At 43.8% G+C, this 21082-nt stretch overlaps 1 protein-coding gene and 1 long non-coding RNA gene across 4 annotated transcripts in view; one reads left to right on the top strand and one right to left on the bottom strand.

The window, feature by feature from the left end:
• The window catches only part of LOC125706188 (carbohydrate sulfotransferase 8-like), a 108778-nt gene that overhangs the window by 44009 nt on the left and 43687 nt on the right, over positions 1-21082 (bottom strand). The gene's annotated exons all lie outside the window — the stretch shown is intronic.
• Positions 1-21082, top strand: part of LOC125706189 (uncharacterized) — a 68592-nt gene that overhangs the window by 46696 nt on the left and 814 nt on the right. Inside the window, exons 2-3 of the long non-coding RNA XR_007381922.1 lie at positions 20820-20867; positions 20954-21069. This is a non-coding gene — a long non-coding RNA (uncharacterized LOC125706189). The remainder of the gene's footprint in view (positions 1-20819; positions 20868-20953; positions 21070-21082) is intronic.

Raw genomic sequence — 21082 nt, 5'->3', positions numbered from 1 at the left:
AATTGCCTAATTTCACAGATGTCACTGCTGTTGTGAATGGTTCATAAATCCCAAAGAGCAAAAAAAAGTATATATATATATATATATATATATAATTTATACGTGTTAAATATTTCACTTATTCAACTTTGCCTTTAAAAATTCTGTTCTTTTTCAGAAATGACATTACATTCATTGGAGCATGTATACCATTCTAGACATTTGTTTCTCCAACAAATTCTAGCACTTAACTTGAGGTCGTTGCATGTCGTTATGCCTAAATACACCTTTTTATTTGCCCACCAAGTCTGATGCTTTCAGCTGGAAAATAAAACCACTTTATGAAACTGTTGTTTATTTTTTTTGTATTTTGATTCTATGAAAAAATAGCTTGTTATTCCACAAACGCTTAACAGGCCTGCTGGTCCACCATGAAAATGAGTTTTGAGTCTGTGGAACATAGCGGTCTCACCTTTCTTACCAAAAACTATAAACAAATAAAGTCACTGTTGGTTTTTCCTGCATGTTTCCGATGCTGTGTTTAGTCGTCCTAAATGGAGAAAACCATGAACATCCAGTAATTTAATGCGTCGTTGGTTTCAGACTAGAAATATACATCATTTGCTGTTCATTTTGTGAGTAGTAGGTAGGCATTTTCATGTTTTCTTTCCTGACCTGTGGAACGGACCTGGTCATTGACAATTGAATACAAATTCCAGAGAGAATATTGGCTTTTCTGTTTTTGTGGTGCCAATGATTGTCTGTGAATAGAAGATGGGATACTGGAATGTTCATGGAGAGCTCACTTTATCGGCATATTGTTTAGTTTTTGCGCTGCTTTGTACTGTGCTGGGCTGCCTGGACTATTTTGCGCTGTCTGTATTGCATTGCACTCATTAGTCTCGTTGAATGGCTGAGAGACAAGCATTCCAACGCACCTGTTGCGCATGGCCAATAAAGATCTTAAATCTTGAATGCTCTTCTTAAAGTCAAAATGACAGTAAAGAAATGCTGTAAAGAGATGAACATACTAAATGATCCAGAATCCAGAAATGCGGTGGGGGCCATTTTCAGAGCGCGTGCATTGTTACTCCCCTTTAGATTACAATGCAAATAGGACTGCAAATGTCTCCCTTTAGTGTAGGAGGGTGAGATTATTCCGGAAAACGCCAAAACACAGGGCTGACTCTTCCTTCGCGGTGAATGCGATACTGTTTCCTTTTGATGCACAGGATGTGGACTGATAACAATATTAACAATGCCAGTTTTCGGGTTAATGTCCCCTTTTTGGCTGATGCTACCCGACTCCTGAAGAGAGCTTCAGCACAGGAAAACAGGTTTTTTGTGTGTGTGTGTGTGTGTGTGTAAGGCGGGCCACACGCAGATACTGCCCTGGCAGCGATATGTGCTTTTCCCAGTCAGCCGCCCCTGCTGGTGTTTGTTCTTGGACATGCTGCTCTCTGCTGACTCAAAGCTTTGCACCATGGGATCACTCTGCCGTTCGCTGTTTGCACTTTCCAAGCCATCTGTGTCGACTTTTACCTAGTGCCGCTCCGGGTCGGTATGGCATGAGAGCGTTGTGGTGGTTCTTTGCGACCGGTGACGCTGATTTGCAAAGCTCAGCACCATTAGACTGAGAAGTAATTTAGTTGTGTGTAAAAGAAAAAACCCTTCCCACCTTGTTAAAATCTATGTAGTTTATAATTCTCTCTCCCCAACCCCCCCCCCCCCCCCAGTGGTTTTCTGCATAGCACTATAACCTCAGAACTCCAGGGTCCAGTTTAAATCGTGCCTCCATTCTGTGTTTGTTGCTCTTGCATGTTCTCCCTATATTTACATAATTTCCCCCCTTTGCCCGGTGTCTCTAAATTGTCCTTAATGTGTGTGAGTGGGGACCCTATGATGAACTGGCATCGCAGCCGGCTCTCCTCTGCCCCGCGTCCTGTGCTGGGTTAGTGCTCACGGAAAATGGGCAGATCTCTTTTTTTAATTTTAGTTAAACGCAACTGGAATAGAAACAAAACTGGGCAAAATTTAATACTATGTTCAGCAAAATTCTGCAAGTTTTACAATGGAAATTATAGCTTCTATCAGCACTGGAAGTAAATCTGGAAAACACAACAGCAAAAATAGTACGGTAAAAATATACTTGTCATTTCGCGCTGCTGTAAAACTTCCAGAAAGTTTGCAAAAGGGCAGAAACAGTTGATCCTGTGCTGGTCTGTTTGGCCATATAACCATAAACAAAGCAATGGGAGTGAAACAGTCAAAGTCGCAGAGGACATAGCGAACGTGGACCATGGCAACCGCTGCCAGGGAACTTGGGTAGGTAACACGGGGACGCTGCCATTTTTAGGAGGGAATCTACGAACAGACTTTCTGCTGACATCATAAAGTGCGGCTTTATAAGGAGGGTGATAAACGCCCCGTGCTGCCAGGATAAAGCCGATCATTTACTGCAGTTACTGATTTGCTTTTTGATGAGTCCTAGGGATGGCAGTCCTCCATCAGCCTGCTTCTCATAATAACACCTCCTTATTCTGTTAAGCTGTCGCTCTCTACTCTGGCCATATGGGGTTACAGTAACTATGACGACGACGGAGCAGGTTGTTGGGGGTGTTCCCGGGTTGACAAGACCCCACCACTGCATCTTTATCATTTTATTATTTATTACGATAATTCATGTCTCTAATGGCCCCCGATCAAACTGTAATGTGTCCCCTTAGCCGACGTACTACCGCCGCAGAGGCCGACATGCCAGTTTTCTAGGTTGCTGTTAGCGGGACTCTCTTTATGGAATTGCGTAAAAACATTTATGGTCAACAGTATAAATGACCTAAAAAATGCTTAATCCTAATCTTGAACTGCAGGATGGATTGAAATTCATTATATGAGAGGTAATAAATGACCATATGGGACTTAGTCGTACACATTGGCCAGAAGCACACAGGGTTATGGCTTAATCCGTAAATCCCAACCGTGCCCTTGCTATGCTGTTATCATTGTCGCTAAAGCTTTTGCATGAGGAAATATATATATATATATACGTGTGTGTATGTGTATTATTATGAGCCTACACAAAGAGCCTGGCTCACACAAGATAAGGTTTTATTTAAATAGAAAGAGTTTGACTTTCTTCATAATGAGCACAAAGAACCTCATTTAATGTGTCACTTTTGAGAAGCCAAACGTTTGACAGAAGGGAAATAAATAAGGGATGTAGAATGGAGCGTTTCTCTGGGCTCCGTCTGAAAGGACTTGAAGGGCACCTAAGTGTTCCACACGTCTTATGGACTGGCGGTTCGCGGCTGTGCCAGGAGAATCGCTTTCTGGGCCTCTGCCACGCCTGGCAGCCCATCACCGGCTCAACGGAAGCCCTCAGCCACCCTTTCCTCCAAGAGTCGAGAGGCCGGGCAGCACTGGCTGAGGAATTGTGGGAGCTGAGGGAGGGGGGAGGGGAGCATTTACTGGCAGTGGCTTCTAACCGTTAGTAATGAAACTGTGGAAATATCCTTAAATGATTTTTCACACCCATGTCGTATAAGACTGTGGCCATTCTATCTCTTCCTTTTATTGTGCGTCTGATAAACCCAGCATGCAGGAACTAGGAGGGATGGCAGTTTGGTGGATCAGATTTCTGTAGATGGACTGTTACAGCAATCCGAAGCGTTTGCATGTTTATACATCTGACAGAATGTCTGTCTGCAGCCTAATCACGCAGGACGGTCGTTAACACGTACGGATGTGCCTGGGTATCAGTCCCCGCACACCTGAGGGACAGTGAACATTCTAAAACTCAGGTGGGCCCCAGAGCCACCATGCCGATTGAAACCATGTGTGACTGCAGAGCCCATAATTCATGTCTGCAATCTTTCCCATGGGAAGGTGATACTGAACCCTTTAACTCAGTTGGGGAATTGGGGACTATGGTCTTGTTTGTTCAAGCCCAGACTTCATCTAAGTGTTATTATTGGGACCCGAAAACGTGAAAACAGGACATAAACGTCTAATCAATTCATGATGGTGGTTAAACTGAATGCATAAGAAGCCAAATCTCCCAGATGGTGGAGGACACGCAGGGCCTACTGCTCCTATAGCATTTCTCGATGCAGAAGTTTGAGAGATTTTCCCGTTGCCTAGGTTTTATGGGTCTTCCAGGGGATTTAGCAGATGTGGTGATTAATAAGAAGCCTTATGCTCCGCCCCCCTGCCGCGCTCGTATTCCATATGGCTGGCACTCCTGAGCCCTATTCCCCCACATCAGCCCCGCTGAGACACCGTCACCTGACTCTGACAAAGCAGGATTAATATGGGGCCTGGTCCGCTTCGTAGCGACAAGCTTGCGATATGCTGTCAACGAAGAAGCAGCCGGTCGGGAGGAGGATGAGGCGGAGCCACTTGGAGCGTCCTGATTGGGCGTCGACTAGCGGCCGCCTCCCGCTCATAGTGTGCTGGCTGATATGACATACAGCTCACCGACAATCTGCAGCTTCACTGTCTGCCGTTCACAGTCGGCCGATGCTTTAGATAAGTCCCCCCACTGCTTGTGAACCTGGTCCTGAAGGCAGCTTGTTTATGAGGTCCACTGACTCATGTTGTACTACTTCCTGTCCCAACAGTAAACTTTGCTATTTTGCTTTGATCCTGGTGCTGAATACATTGAGTGCAGCTCAAGGCTTCTCCCAGAATCCCCAGCGCTACTGCAGCTGGCTCCTGACTACAAAACTGTTTCACATTGGCTGTGATACGTGTCTTGTGTACCAGAGGGCTGAGGAGCTGGGTCAGCAGCAAATGGTAAGACCCAGAACATTCTGCAGTGCAAAAAGGTGCTGCCCTTATTTTCACCCTTATTTGAGATGTTAATTTATTTTATTGGTCATGACTGCAGAGCATCTATTCACTGTGCGTTATGTGCTGTAAATCACCCTTTCTATACATACTTCACTCCCCCTTTGATATGTCGTATATATTGTATGAAACACTTACAAATGGTAATCGATGTCAGGGCGTGTGTATTTCAGAAGAAGCTGGATTATGAGGATCTCCGGGGAAACGTGCACCAGCCCTGACTTTGAGAAATGTTAATTATGTGCAACACGTGTTTATTTAGAGAAGGCCCGTGAATGCTTTGCTCTTTCACACCTCCTCGGAATGTGCATGAGCAAAATCGGGGTCCTAATTTCTAACAGCTTCCCATGTTTTTTAAAGGGTGCCCTATAAATTTGTTGAAATAGAAGGAGACAAAAAAATGAATGTTGAAGGAGAAAAAATATTGGAAATAATATTTGAAATATGTTTTTTTTTTCCAGAGGTGGCCCAATAGGGTCATACTGAACACTGGAGGAAAGGTGATGGCTTGTTCAGTAGGGGGCCGTGGGAGGGGGCATGCACATTGTATGTAGTGTGAAGGAGCCCCCCTCCCCAGCCAAGAGCATTGTAGCACCATGCATTTATCAGTGGAATTACTCGTATTAGCTGGAGAAGTATCGGTTGAATCATTATCCACAGGAAATGAGCCCAGTCTTTGGCAGACAGAACTACAATTCATATGAATTGTAGTTCAGTTACATATTTTTACTGGCGCTGACAGCACTGGAAAACAAGAAACCCTGGCATCTCTCAGTCTTACTGGAATGACGTACCATCAGAAGTTCAGACATGCCTCCATGTCGTTAACTTTCCCCTCCGTCTGTAACGTCTGCAATTAGTCTTGACTCATTGAGGCACCTTAGAGACATTATTTCACTGAAGGATGTCAGGGTGAAATTAAAGCAAAGCCCACGTTCACGGTTTAATTTCAGGTTATCCTCGCTCTGAACTCTTCCATCTGACCTGCCTTCCGGTAACATTTGAATATTTGTGCTATGGGGGAACAGGAATAGGAGAAGTGACATTCAGAGAGCCTGGGGCAAGAGAAGGAAACGGGGGGGTAGAATTAATATTATTCTTTCGTAGCTGCCTTAATTTTTGTTATTCTACATTCATGAGGCTAGAAATGTGACCTCCAGACCAGCCAAAATATCACCTGGCTGCATAGAAGGACGTGACAGCTATCCCATCAGCCCCGGTTCTGCATTTGGCTCTTTCACGCTATTAGTTATGCACTGATGTATTGACTGTGTACATCCTGTGCATCAACTGCCCCCTGGGGTGTTTAGTGTTCAGAACAACGGGCATGAACACAAGTATGTTAAGTCTGTTAAACACAGTCAGCTGAACCACCCTGTCCAAGCACAATCCTAGCTGAGATCCGAGTAAAGCATGCATCTAGCCTTTGACACTGCTGACTTCTGTACGACCAACCAGTTTCCAGCTGGGAATCTTATTCATTGAGCCAGTTCTGTTAGGAAGGAATTATTCTTAAATATATACATGTACTTGTAATCGTCCCAAATCCCATGTTAGGAAATTATGACTATGCGCACATTGATCATATCATAACTGGGGACCCACAGCATTCTGATTTTGCAGAAGCTGACTTGTGTTCAACTTCTATTCATTTGGCAGTACAGACGCTCCTCTACTTACGAACGAGATACATTGCGAACGGCCGTTTGTAACTTGAAATGTTCGTAAGTCGTTATTCAACATCATTATAAGTGTATACACAAGTACTAAGAACTATGATGCTGGGAGTACGCACGCTATGCTGCTGCGCGGCGGGAGTAGCGGCCAGATGTCGTACTAGGCGGAACTGGTGAGCAGAAAAAAAAAAACGATGTTGCGGACAGGAGACGGGAGCCCAATGAACACAATTTGGACTTGCAGTCCTCTTCGTTCGTATGTCTGAAAGTTCGTAAATTGAAAGTTCATAAGCAGAGGAGCGTCTGTATTTACTAAATGTTGATATCTCAAATATCCTTCCTTCCATTCATCTTCTATGTGCTTTATTTGAGGAGGGTCTGGAGCCTTCGTGAGATGCCATGTTAAATACTTGTTTCTTAAAATAATTTAACACCGGTGTGAGAGTAGCATCACTGCATCACCCCTCTCCCTAAGCATGCTTAAGTGGCGATGCCCCTACAGAAATCAGCGGCTTCTCACTTCTTTAAATCTCCACACCTCTGGGCTCAGGCTCTGTGTGATTTTGTCTCCTCCCACAGTCCTGAAATTCCAGCTGGGGTTGGAGGGCTTATTTTAGCAAATTCTCCCTCCAGAGATCTTTAACCCACATTTGTCAATGGCAGACATGAGCAGTAAGACGACGGCCTTGTACACACATGAACATAATTTCTCTCTCGCTCTCTCTGTCTCACACACACACACACACACACAGGTTTGTAATTATATCTTCCTGGGAACTCTCCATTTAATTCTGTGAGGGGAAACTCTAATCCCAACATGATGACCTTAACCCCTACCCAGCCTTAACCCTTTCCATAATACGAGACTTTTGGCATTTTCAGTGTTTTGGTTTTATTCACAGGCCTTTGTGGGGACCTGAAAAATTTGGTCCCCACAATGTAATATAAACATAATACAGACACACACGCACACACACACAGCTCTGCAGTATTTAATTTACTGCACATGGTGTCATCTAAACATCTCCCCATCTGTAAGTGGTCAACACCAAACAGATGTCATGTTTGCATGATGAATAAAGCTATTCGGTGGCAGATACTGTAGGCTGAAGCCCCCGATTCCTGTAGCATCTCCGAGAGCCTTGAGATTAAGTGCTTCACCTGACAAGGGCGTCTCTTCCATTAATCTCTCCCCCCCCCAACTTCACATGAGGCAGCAGGTTCCAGAAACCCAACACAGGCATCTCAGCATGTTATGTTAATGGCCTCAGAATGCCAGTGACCAGCCAAAAAAGCCTAATTAGGTACTGAAATAGTGTCCCATTGTACAGACATATGAACAGATTAGTGTCAGTGATGGGCGCTGTCTATGTGAGGTGGGTCATAAATTAGGTGGGACGTGCTTTTGGGGACTTTTTTAATGGAAGCCACATAGCTTGACCAAATGGCCTGATGCGTATTAGCATGCAAAACCCATCACCACGAACAGCGAGGCTGCCGACGTCCCCCAGCAGAACAGACCTGAATAAACAGCGAAAAATGTTTAATCTGTTGTTTAGCATCACTGCACAGCGCTTATTGAATGTTTCTGTTTAATGAAATGCTCATTAAAAATATAAACAGGTTTATGATGGAGGAAATGGAATTTCTTAAGATATAAGATGGCAGAAGAGCCACGCTGGTGGCCTGCACACGTCTCGGGTTGGGGGACAAACGCGAAGGTGCGGATCCTTCGGACACGGGCCGGATTTATTCCGATTTCCGGTCCGACCGAAGGGGAAATGGGCCTTCGTTTGTTCACGTGGCATGAGACAGAGAGCCGAACCGCAGACCGTCACCGTGCTCGGGCTGATGGCTGAATCGGCAGAACAAGTCTGACTACAGATATTTTATGGTTTCCACTGAAATAAAGGTAGCTGATTATGAGAAAGATCTCGGTGTGTATGTTGATGCTTCCATGTCCCACTCTCAACAGTGTGTGGAAGCAATAAAAAAGGCCAATAGGATGTTGGGTTACATCTCTAGGCGTGTGGAGTTTAAGTCAAGGGAGGTGATGCTACGATTATGTAATTCCTTGGTAAGACCCCACCTAGAATACTGTGTGCAGGTTTGGTCACCGTACCTTAAGGAGGACATTGCTGCCGTGGAAAAGGTGGAACGTAGGACTACGAGAATGATTCCTGGTCTTAGAGGAAGGTCTTATGAGGAGAGGTTAGCTGAGCTGAATCTGTTTAGTCTCAAGCAAAGGAAACTAAGGAGGGACAAGATCCAGGTATATAAGATTCTAACAGGTCTAGATGCTGTTCAGCCAAATGGCTACTTCAATATTAGTTTAAATACTAGAACTTGTGGCCATAAGTAGAAATTAGTGGGAGAACATAGAAATTAGTCTTCCTGCTAGTGTAGCGCAAGCTAAAACCGTGGGCTCCTTTAAATCAGAGCTAGATAAGATTTTAACAACTCTGAGCAATTAGTTAAGTTCACCCCAAATGAGCTTGGCCTCCTCTCGTTTGTAAATTTCTTATGTTATGTTCTTATGTCTGTTGGGGTGCATGCAGAGGGGTGGGGGCAATAAAATTTGTCAATTCTCGGGGGGGCATTGGTTAAGCAGACAATCCACAGCCACGTCCCTAGGAGAGACCGGTTATATGTGTATTAGGATAAACGACTTCATTAAAGAGATAATATTAAAATAAAACAGGGTGCCGCCGACCCTGCCATGCAGTCAAGCCTCCCAATAGAACGCTAAACCAGCCTGGGTGGCGGACGCCCTACCTCTACCATCTCTGTCAAAAAACTTTCCAAATTTAATTCCCATTGTTTGAAATCACTGGAACAGACAGAACCTTATTCTGAGTCTTTGAATGGGCCATTAACTGCAGCGTACATCTCTCACAAAGAGAATTTTACCTTCCAGAGAACATTCTCTGTACAAATAATAGGTCTAACCACTTGCAAATGTCAGAATTTTTTGTTTTGTCATTCAGTTGAGTGTGGAGCTGTTCATGCAAATAAAGTTTATTTTTCCCAATATATCGAGTCATAAAATAATGTTCCTGGTTTATTTAAATTTCTGCTGCATTGTTATTTGTTATTCTGCATGATACGTACTGATGTGTGCAAAGCCTTGCGAAATATATGTATGTTCAAGCAAAGTGTAATTTCCAGTAATACGGTGCCATGATGCCTGTACTTTGTAATGCAAGACATTTGTTTGTTTTTATTATTTTATTAGATTAATTAATATGAATGATTGAGGCTGCTTGTAAATTGATTTTGCCCACAGACTTGTGAGTTTTGTGGCACGTGATGATCAGGAGGAAGCATGCTGCACACTGCACTCTTAACTGGCAGAATTTTCACCCTTGAAACCTATGAGCTTTAAGAGGTGCTTGATATGATGGGCCATGTGAGGGTTGCGATTGGCTGGGAACAAAAGTTGTTGTTCGAGGTGTTTTGCAGTGGACCTCCCTATTGGAGACGGAATGAGTTTAATTAAAGGGGCTGATTTATACAACAGCGCCTGAGCAACATAAAAAATGTTCGTGCAGGCAGCATATTTTAGATTGCATGTAATTATGCGTAACGTTTTTCATTTGCTTAGCACTGGGCCTTATTTAGAGCAGCTGATGTGTATCCCCTCCACGTGGCCAGCCAAGCTCAATGATTCGCATAGGTGAAAAATGTCTTAGAGGAAAATGACTCCTTGATTTCAGGGTTTTTTTTTAATACTATTAATCCTTCTCAGACAGAAACGCTTCTTCACTCTGCATGTGGAATAATGGGGAACTGCACATGCGTTACAGCTATTATGGAGAAAAACGTGACCCCCCCCCCAGATCTCATCAGCATTTGATTTTCAAAGTATTAACAACCAAAGCTTGATATATTTTAAGTGCAGCGACTGTTTGTTCAACGGCTCTTTGGCGTGGATGAGATTCAAGTCCAGGAACGAGAGGCTCGCAGATAGCTAACTGGCTGGTATCGAGCCCTGGGTTTATGCCAGAGACCTGGGAAATGCCAACTTTGGGTGTAACACTGCCAACAAATTCACCTGCATGCTGTTACTGCTTCTGTGGGAGGCAGAAGTGACAGGCTCGTCCAGATTCACCTCCATCTCCAGGATTCCTGTTCTGCTGGACAACAGCACATGGAACAGACCCAGAAGGTTAGACTGACTTCTTGGGTGACTTGGGAAACCCAGTTTCAGAACAGTGAATAATTATGGGATTGCCCATTGTACTTTATAAATTTAGGAAGGTTGGTGTTTATTTAAAGTTCTCAGGTAAAGTGTGAAGACAAGGCTGGATTTCATGTTAAAATCCAAAAATGCATTTGAACCCAAATCGTGTTGCTGGTTATTCTGAGCAGACAGGATGAGAGTCTGTTTCAGGGAGTGATACGGGCCGTGGACATACGGAGCGTCATCGTCCAGACAAATTACGATGCGGGCAACCTGAGTAAGCTGAACACAGCAAGCTGGGCCAGATGGGGATGCCTTTCATCAATGGCTACGACCGTCAGTCTTAGGCAGTATCGAGAGCATGACCCTCGCTGTCAGACAGCAGCCATTAAGGAGGCACCTTGTCCAACAACAAGCCCTTATAGAAACCGCAGAATGCTTTTAATTGACCTCAATGCTGATTTAGGTGACACATGAGCAGAATGAGATAGACAATTAAGGGTGTAGACTGTCTCCATATTGGATTGGACATAACGGGAACAGTGGGGGTGCAGGTAAAACTAATCAATAAACTAACCATATCCTGCGTGCAGAGTTCATTTACTGCATATCAGTAAACTAATAAAAAGGGTTTGGGTGACTTGATAAAATACAACAGGCAGCTGCTCTCTCTTTTTTTAATGATGGTTGGGAGAGGAATGAGGGTCGGGGGAGTAAGAGTGGGATCACCTGACACTTCTTTGGACCACGTAGAGAAACACACAGCCCTCACCCCAGATTGTTTCAGGCCGTCTGCCCTGCGTTGCTTGCGAGACACTGAGATCTGCGTCTTCTCAGCTAGGAGATGCTGCTTAACAAACTCCACACCGCGCACCCCTGACAGGAAAGCCGTAGGGTCAAGCATGTGCAACACGCCGAATCCAGAGGCGTAATGGAGGGAAGCGTGTGGTGTTCGTGTGCAGGTGCCAGGGGGGAGGGGGGAGGACAGCTCTGTGTTTTACGCTGATGGGAGCAGATGAATGTTTAGCTCAACGTGTCCCCTCAAACCATGATGGCGGAGAATTTTCACCTTTGTTCTTCAGAACGCTTCTCTCCTCTGTAGCGTGAATGCTGATTCTGAGCACAGTCCAAACCAAGTTTAAAAGAAAAAACATTTTCTCTTCCCGCTTTACCCTTCCAGCTGTAAGCAATGGTGACAGTTCAAAGAGTCTTCACACTCACTCCTGTACTGTCCAACCACCGGTTTAAAATGAATCTATAGTTGGAGCCAGGCTTGGGCTGACCTTAAGCCTGCTGGTTTCACGCTGGATGTGCAGAGCAGCGTTTACTCCCTGTGGAATGGTAATGCTGCTCCAAGGCCGTTCGGAACCCTGTCTCTAACATAGCCGCACATAATAGGTGTTTACAGCTGCTCAGGAATTATTCCCGACAGTAAATCCGGATTTCATATACAAAGAGCTCCGTTATCCATAATAACAGGCTTCTTATTCCTGATCCAGTCTCCCACACCCAGGATCTTGGGGAAATCCTGAGCTCAGTCAACATGGTTTTTTCCTAGAGGATTCCAGGTACAGAACGAACAGGAACCAACCATGGGAGTCAGTAGGCAGCAAGTGGTCCAGCATCTCCTCACACTGAATGAATGAGCTGTTTATGAACAGGCTGCTTTTCCGGCAAGGCAAATGCTTTTAGCTGAAGTGGAAAGCAAACGACATAATGAGGTAGTCTGTTATAATCAATCATAAGCTCTCAATGGAAGTTATGAGGGAAAAAAATCACTTCATGTCATTCTTGGCTATATGCATAGTTGAGAGTAAGATGAAGCTAAGCCCACTGGTGATGATAATAATAATAAGAAGAAGAAGAATAGCCATAATAATAAAAACATGCAATCATCGATTTTATTTGAACAGATCTACTTGTGTTCTACATTATCATTAAAATTATAGCAAAATACATATTCGAAATTGCCCACATGTGTCAGTGTGCCCTGTGATGGGTTCGCACCCCATCCTGGGCTATTCTTTGCATTGATCCAACAAACTCTGGACCCCCTGCAACCATAAATAGGACAAATGCTTTCAGGAAATTGGTGGTTCTTTCAGTCAGGCTGGCTGTAGGCCTATGAAGTCCTCATACCTTCCAGCAGGTGTCATTACGCAGGACTGCCCCAGTGTTCCATCTTTGAGTGGGTATTTCTCTCAATAACATGCTTCAAGGCCACATTTACACAGCTAGTCTTGGGGCTAATTAATCAACTCTGTCAGACAGAACAACTGCGTGAATTATATCTATACGTTTTTAATAATATAGATAGTATATTATTAGTATATAGTCAGATGCAAAAACGGTTAAACTGAATCACCTCAGTTTATGGATGGGGTGGATGTTTCTGGGGAGCCTTTGATTGGAGGACAGGCCCCGCTTTTCATGTGCAACTAATTCAATTAAGTTTTGCAATTAATCAACTCTGTCAGACAGAACAACTGCGTGAATTATATCTATAAATTTTTAATAATATACATTGTGAAATTTGAGCTTGATCTCTGGATAGAGGATCAGAAATGTATTATGAAGATTATGCTTGAACCACTCGTCCCATGTAATTAAAATTTCAATGCATTGACTGATTATGCAGCTCCAAGAAAGCGTAGCAGTAATGGCATTAGACTTTTATGTATGCTGCATGCAGCCCAAAACTTAATAAGGCACCATGAATGCCTGGATCAGTTAAGCTGCTGATGTTTTAACACAGACCGTAGTTTAGCAAATTACTAACACCAGACACTGCGCAGCAGCGGCAGCATAGCAGTCCTGCACTGTCAAGCATTTTTTGCACAAATCAACAGGGTGGGTGGAATTTGTGTGTAATCTGACCTGACAATTACCAAAGCTCTCACACATGCACACGCATAAGCACACTGCTCACCGAGACCTGTTTCCTAACTTAAGCCATTAGCGAATCAATTCATCAAAAGGTTACTGAATATTTCATGTGGCATCTAGGCCCAAGCATTAATTCTCTAAATCTCAGACAGAAAAATTGCTTCTGTAGCTTGTAACCATGGGCCTAGGAGGGCAGATGGCAGAAACATCTGGGTATAAGGTGGTGAGGGTGGTTGAGTTGGATGTTTCGGTGATGATCTTTCTGGAATTTTCCACTGATAAAGTCTTATTTGGGCTCTTTGTGTGTTGTTTCCTGGCAGAGACCCTACACCTTGAGTATGTTCTGTTACTGTGTACCATCTGTCCGCTGATGAGGCATTGCTTACTCTCACGCCTGGACATCCACAGACCCCTGGATTAGAACTGCTGTTTTACCGATACATTTGTCGTCCGTTTGTAAGAGATGGTGCCAGAAAGCAATATTCATCCCAGCAAAGCACCTGCTCAGCCTCTGGGTCCTTTATATATGTGTCTGTAAAACCCCTGGTGGATTCAGGAGGAGGTTCCTCACTGTATGTTCCTGACTGGGGTTAAAATTACGCCTTTGTCTTTCCTAAGCTGACCTGATATTTTAATCTGAATACCTGCTAATGTCATACAGAACTTTTTACATGTTAATATTTGTTCGCCAAAGGCTGTGCTTGTCCGAACGGAAGACTAATTCAATCATAAATGCAACCTAAGATCTCTGCAGATGTTGCTGACCAGTCTGCTTGCTTTGTGGAATGTTATCGGAATCCTTAAAAAGATCATGGCAACCGGTGATGACTCTGCTTTTTGTCTGTGTGTTCTGGAGCTGGGGGCATTTTATAACTTCCAAGGAAGATACGACACCAACAGGCTGATAGTCACGGTCTGGTGGTTCATAATCTAATGGCCTATGGTAGCGGGTACAGCAATACGAGTTCAGCACAGTGAAAAAAGTCATTGCCTCATCTCATCGTCTCAGCTGTCATGTGGTGCTACCCCTGCAGGCTCCCGTCTGGATGCTAGTCATGCCCCAACCATAGGAGCAGAACCAATCAGAGCAGAAAATGCTTGGATGTCCTGCCAGTTGGATGAAAGTGTCAACTGACAGGAAGGGTGTATTGACCAATTAAGCTTTAAGCAGACAGATCAAAAGGTTGTGCTGTGCTTTCTGCCGCGGTTGAACAACAGCGTCTCAGGCACGTCAGTGTGGCTGATTATAGCGGGGAGGGGGGGGAGTGAGGACAGGATGAATATAAATTTTGACGTATAGTCATGAATAACAAGCACTTGCATAAAGATGGGAGGACGGCTTGGCTTATTTGTTGGTGGGTCCCCAACAGCCCCGATGCCGAATTTGTGGCAGCAGTGGAGTAATAAATGAACAATAGGCCCTGTGATGGTACGAGCAAGGAAGTCATCAGCTTCTGCTCTGATGATAAAAAAAAAAAAAACACGTTGAGGGAGGCCCAAAGCCTACCTTGGAACCAACCATGTCCACATACAAAGGATATTTCTTGGTGGTTTAGCTCACAGCTGAGACACCACCTGGAATGGGGAGGTTTATTTAAATGAGCTCGACTCTTGTTCCATCTGCCGACTGCTGGGGCTCCTCTCAGGAAGAGGTGCTGGGAGAGTCGGTGGTCTAGCTAGTTCAGTCACCCGGAAATGGCTGACCTTATCCGCACCGTTGGCTGTCTGCGCTTGCCTTCCTTCTGCCAGCGAGCCTGCGATTACCTCATCAGGGAAATGGCAACAGGAGTCGAAACGTTCCTGTCCTTAATCTGGTCTGGAGGATGTCGGCGCCAACGCTGGCCAACAGCTTGGCCGCCACGCATTCAGGGAGACTTAACCCAATGATTCCAGTCCTAATTTTGCCATTTTCACTCGTCATTGGCTGAGGTGTATCTTTTATTTATCGCTTTAAATAAACTGGAAATCTTGTTTGAAGTGACATTGGTCTTCCCAGGCTTTTGGGGGAGGCATTTATTTATTCATGAACCAGGTTAAAAATCAAAGACTAAAGTGTGTTTAAGGAAGGGGGGGGGTTTGCAAGCTTTCTGAAAACTAAGCAGGATGACCTGTCTGCCTTACTGCCGCGTGGCGTCTTGGCTGAGCAAAGCACGGCACGGCATGCTAGCAATAACAAAGACTCGGCTCCCCTCTTTAGTTCGTATTCCAAACAGGCATCCAGATACATTGCTCCTCGAAATGGTAAGTTATTCAATATTCGAAATGTTTCATCCTTTCCATTTTATTGGATCCTGCGTGTAGTACAGCACTGTATTAAAGTGCTGTACTATGCTGTGTATAGCACAGTACTCAGAGGCAAAGATGGCTAAACTGAATCACCTTAATTTATGGATGGGGTGGATGTTTCTGGGGAGCCTTTGATTGGAGGACAGGCCCTGCTTTTCATGTGCAACTAATTCAATTAAGTTTCGCAAGCTGTCTGGTTTGTCTTCCTGACGTATCCCGAGGATGCTGTTCGATTCGTTCCATTCTCCAGTTGCTGTACCCCCTTGGCCTGTTTGCTCTCCTTGGTTTTTCAACAGCGCCCTTTCATCAAATTCTATATTGTTATTCAGGGAAATACCACACAAAAGTTATGTTTTATATAAACAGGAAATCAAACCGAAACGAGCATGTATGCAGCATAGCTGTCAAGGAGGTTTTACCATAGTCAGTTCTGTAAATTAATTCCGTGATTAGGCTCCTCCCTATTCAATTCTGTCCAGCGAAAGACTGATGTGCTTTTAGAGTTTAATTAAGAGTCATAGCCCCCTGGAAGCTGTCCTGTTATCTCATGCAGAACATAGTGGATATTGCCACATCCCACAATGGTATTATGTATCTCCTTGCACGCCCACCCCTTCACCGCTGAAATGTCCCTGCAGGATCCAATTTACGTCTCTCGCTATTATTTTTTTCAGCGGATTGCAGGTTCTTCTGCGAGCTTATAGAAATCTCATTCTGATTTATTGTTGCCCCGTCGCTGCAGCACATGCGTCTCCATCATGCTAATTGCAACTGAACGAACAGTCAGGCTGATTTTTTTTTTTTAAATCCAAAACCACTGAAAACATACTGGCCTTTGATTCACCGCTTTACTCTTCCGATGTCTGAACGCAACGAAGCGTCAGGATTATTTAAGTGGAAATGTTTGAAGTTTTTAAATTAGCGTTAGGAGAATGTATGAATTGCCCATATTGAATTGCCAAAGGCATAACGAGTCAGAAACCTTTGCATTTTACCATCACATTGCTCACCTCATAGCCCTAAAACACTTCCATCTCCATTCGTGACTGCATGTCATAGGTTGCCCTGACCTGACGGTGAGTTTTTATACTTAATATGTCTTTCAGTCAAATGTTAATAACAAGATAATTAGTCTTGGATTCAGTCATTATATATATAATTACGTAGAGTTACGTTCCGAATGGCTGTCCGTGACTTGAAATGTTCGTCATTAACTCGGATGCTGGGCGTACGCACGTTACGTTGGTGCGCGGCGGGAGTCGTGTCCAGAAGTCGTACTAGGCGGAATTGACGAGCAGAAAAAAAATTTCATGTTGCGGACAGGAACCGGGAGCCCAAGGAACTCAATTTAGACTTACAGTCCTCTTCGTTCGTATGTCTGAAAGTTAGTAAGTAGTGGAGCGTCTGTATATAAAATTATATAATTATAATTTCCTTTTTTCATCTAGGAAGTCATTAAAATTTTAATAACATAAATCATAAATTTAAGGTAGATTTTAGTCACCTGTTACAGTCACAGCTTCTTTTCCGAAAACATCGGGCTGCACCTGCCCCCGGCGTACTGCATTGTATTGTATTGCATTGTATTTTTAGTACTGCCTACTGCAGTGGCTATATGCACATACTTTCCCAGCGCATCACCTATTTATTGCATCCATTGCATATTTATTGTTTCACTCTACTCTTTTGTCTCGCACTGTCTCATCTCTTACTGCACTGCTGTGTGTTTTGTATTGCAACGCTTTCATCCCCCCCCCCTGCACTTGTCCACTCCCCTGAAACTGTGGCACAAGAACTTCACCGTGTTCCATGGAAGAAATATGACAATAAAAATTTGAAACTGGAGGCTTGCATGTCCTGGATTGCTTTCCCCAAATCTTCCACGGCAAGCAGTTTCTGCCTGATGTTGCAGTTTGCTGCTATTCAAATATCTAAAGCCTGAATATCTCCCAGGAATTTTAGACTCACATTGATAGATTTTGTTAGAGAATGACGTTTTACTTTGCAATTTTACCACCTGCAGGATCTGAGTTTAATTAGGGTGATTATGCTACTGCCTGAGTAAGCAGTCAACTCGATGCTGTCAAACACAGTTTTTTTGGGTTGTAATTACTTGTGTACATTAACCGGCTTTGGTTTACACGGCTTTAGGCTGATCAGACACTGCATGCTGGGCGGTTCCCCAGCAGGGTATGTGGCTGTGAGTTAATATAGAATGATCGTATGAATTCAGATTCAGGGGAAAACCCACAGTGCCTATCAGAGTGGTTAAGGATGAACCTTACGTCTCATTAAAGCCATCATCCCAATGACACAATGTTAGCCAGGATGCTCATAAACCACCTACACCAGTGTTTCCCAACCCAGTCCTTGGGGGAACCCTGGACAGTTCACATTTTTTCTCCCTCCCAACTCCCAGCCAATCAGGAACACCAAATTCCAGGTACAAGTGTGCTGGGAGCTGAGACGAAACAAAAATGTGGACTGGTTCCCCGAGGACTGGGTTTGGAAACACTGACCTATACGACCGACTTTCTATATGTGTGGCTGTGTGGGGGTAAAAAATCATCATGTATAAAATACTGGCAATTAAAATCTTCTGCTTTTGTTCTGCAGCTGGTTCCGCCGGCAACACAAACTAAATGTCATCTCCGCCTGTAGTGAAATACCAATAAGAAACACAAAGCATGTGGGCAGCAGCAGTGAGTGCAGGGATGGGCAGATCCCCAGAACTGAAGATAGTCATCCCATGCTACAACCAGTTGATTATAATCACCAAGTTCTCAACTAGTTATCTGAAACAAAATCAAAATGGATTTTACCAACCAATCAGATGTCTTGGTCCCACCTCCTCTACAATCTGATTGGCTATCTCTTTGAACCAAACTTTTTTTTGTTCTGCCCTCAGAACATTTTTGTGTAAGTAAAGCTCCCATGAGTAGGTTTCCTCCAGGAGCTCAGATTTTTCGGCCAGGCTCCAAACATATGCAGATAGGTGAATTGGCATCTTTAGCTTCCTCGTATTGTGAGTGTACAGTAGGTGTGCATGTGTAAGTACTGAAATGGTCTGCCATCCCGTCCTGGGTGTTCTCCTGCCTTGTGCCTTCTGCTACCAAGAAAAAAAATCCTGCCTGCAAATTTAGATATGATTTCAAGAGAAACCCTGTAGGATCCATTAGGGAAAACCCTGACTGTAAGTTCCAGTAGGTTAACTGAGCATTGCATTATGGGTAGGAGAACTTCCTGCACCTGCGAGTCATGTAGGTGAGCCCTCAGGCTTCAGCTTAGCCCTAATTACATGTTTTGGTTAGCACAGTGTTTCCCAATCCGGTCCTCAGGGATCCACAGTCAGTCCACATTTTTGGGAGGGAGCGAAAATGTGGACTGTATGCCAGGTATCCCAGAGTGGGAGACACTGGGTTAGCATAGTCGAAACCCACAATGAGATCACCTTCATCCAGCGAGTTTCAGTTGCTGGTCCGGATCCATTAATTGCTTTTTTAAATGTACTTGGTTCTTAAACGCCACCTCGAGAAATCTCATTAATTCAAGCCTAATTGCTGCCACGGCCTATTCAGTGCATGGTCGGACCATACAGTGCACAGAGATAATATCAATATATTTGTGGTCTGACACATCCTTCATCTTCCCAAAGAGACTAATGAATTCTGGGTAATTAATGATTTACATATGCTGGCTGTCACCTCTGAGGTCATCCTTTCCAGTCTCACTTGTTATTATCTTACTATTAAAATGGTAATTTATATCCCAGATCATATCCCATATGGGGGTGCTTGGTTTTCTGAGGATGATCTTAGCTGTGTTCAGTTCAGTTCTCTTATATATGTCTTAATTTTTTTAAAATAGGTTTCAAATAAGTCTTCTTAGCTTTCATATTTTAAAAAAGTATTATTAAGACAATCAGAATAGGTGTTTTTTTTTTACAACATTCTGCTGATTTTAAACAATTCTGATCTTGCACCCGCTGGTAAAATGATTTCACTGCTCCAGGTTAATCCTCTTCTGCTGTGTTTGACCACTCAGCACTTGCTTTTCATTTAGCTATAAAAGAAAAAAAAACTTTCATGTTTGATAACTATTGGATACAAAATGGTCTCTTTAGTTTATGACACATATTCTGTAAGTTTTCACAAGTTCTTTATAAAGTTATCTTTCATCGGACTTGTTACTGCGATGTTAAATTATTCCTGTTGATATATAATATTGTATCCCTGTGCATCCATCCATTTTCCAGTATAGAGTTCTACCCCAATACAGGGCTCAATATGGGCAATTCAGGTAAAACTACAAACGTAAACCCGAATACAAACCAAACTACAAACACAGGGAGGGCGTGTGAGCTCCATACACAGGGGGGCGGGAAACAGACCCATATTTCTGGAGGCGTGACACCAGAGTGCTACTTGCGGAGGCCCCATGCCATACTTATACTTGCATGTTTTATGTTGATTGGTTAATGTCATTAGAATGGGTTTAATGAAGATACTGCCCCTGCACTAATGGGGAATCCCAGCAGGGGGCACTGTTGTTGTGAATGCATAAAAGAGGGTCCCAAATCACAGTGAGTAAGTTTCACAGACAGATGCTGTAAACCGGGCTACTCTGATAATCTTTCTTTCTTCTACACTGGAGCTACTGAACATGGCTTCAACAATGGTCACTGTCTTCCATGTCACAGCACATTTAAAAAATTCTGAATTCCTATTTTCCATAAATGGTAGCATGGAGGTGCAGTGGGCAGCACTGTCTCCTCACACCTCGCTAGTGTACGCCCTGACTCCATGTGTGGAGTTTGCATGATCTCCCCGTGACATCATGATGCATTTCCCGTTTCTTCCCACAATCTACGGTGAACTGTAGTTGCTGAATTGTCCCTAGTTGTGAATAATGTGAGTGGGTTGGCACCTCATGCTAAGTTATTCTCTGCTTTGCACCCATAGCTTCCACGATGGGCTCCGGACCCCTGCAACCCTGCATAAGACAAGCAGGTATGGAAAATGAATAATTTCCTGAAATACAGCTTTGGAAAAGACACCACTTTATACTTTTTAAAAATCTGCGTTTTAAAATCCAGGTTTAATCCTGGTTCTGCTAGCAGGAGGCTGCACTGCGCATCAGGCTGTTCCAGGCTCAAAGTTTCTAAGAACAAAGTGAAGCAGGAGACACTGGCAATAACCAAAAACCAGCCAGGTAAGAGGGCAGA

The sequence above is a fragment of the Brienomyrus brachyistius genome, chromosome 13, assembly GCF_023856365.1.
Source record: "Brienomyrus brachyistius isolate T26 chromosome 13, BBRACH_0.4, whole genome shotgun sequence".
In the NCBI taxonomy this organism is placed as follows: Eukaryota; Metazoa; Chordata; class Actinopteri; order Osteoglossiformes; family Mormyridae; genus Brienomyrus; species Brienomyrus brachyistius.
This window is presented reverse-complemented; position numbering and strand designations above follow the sequence as displayed.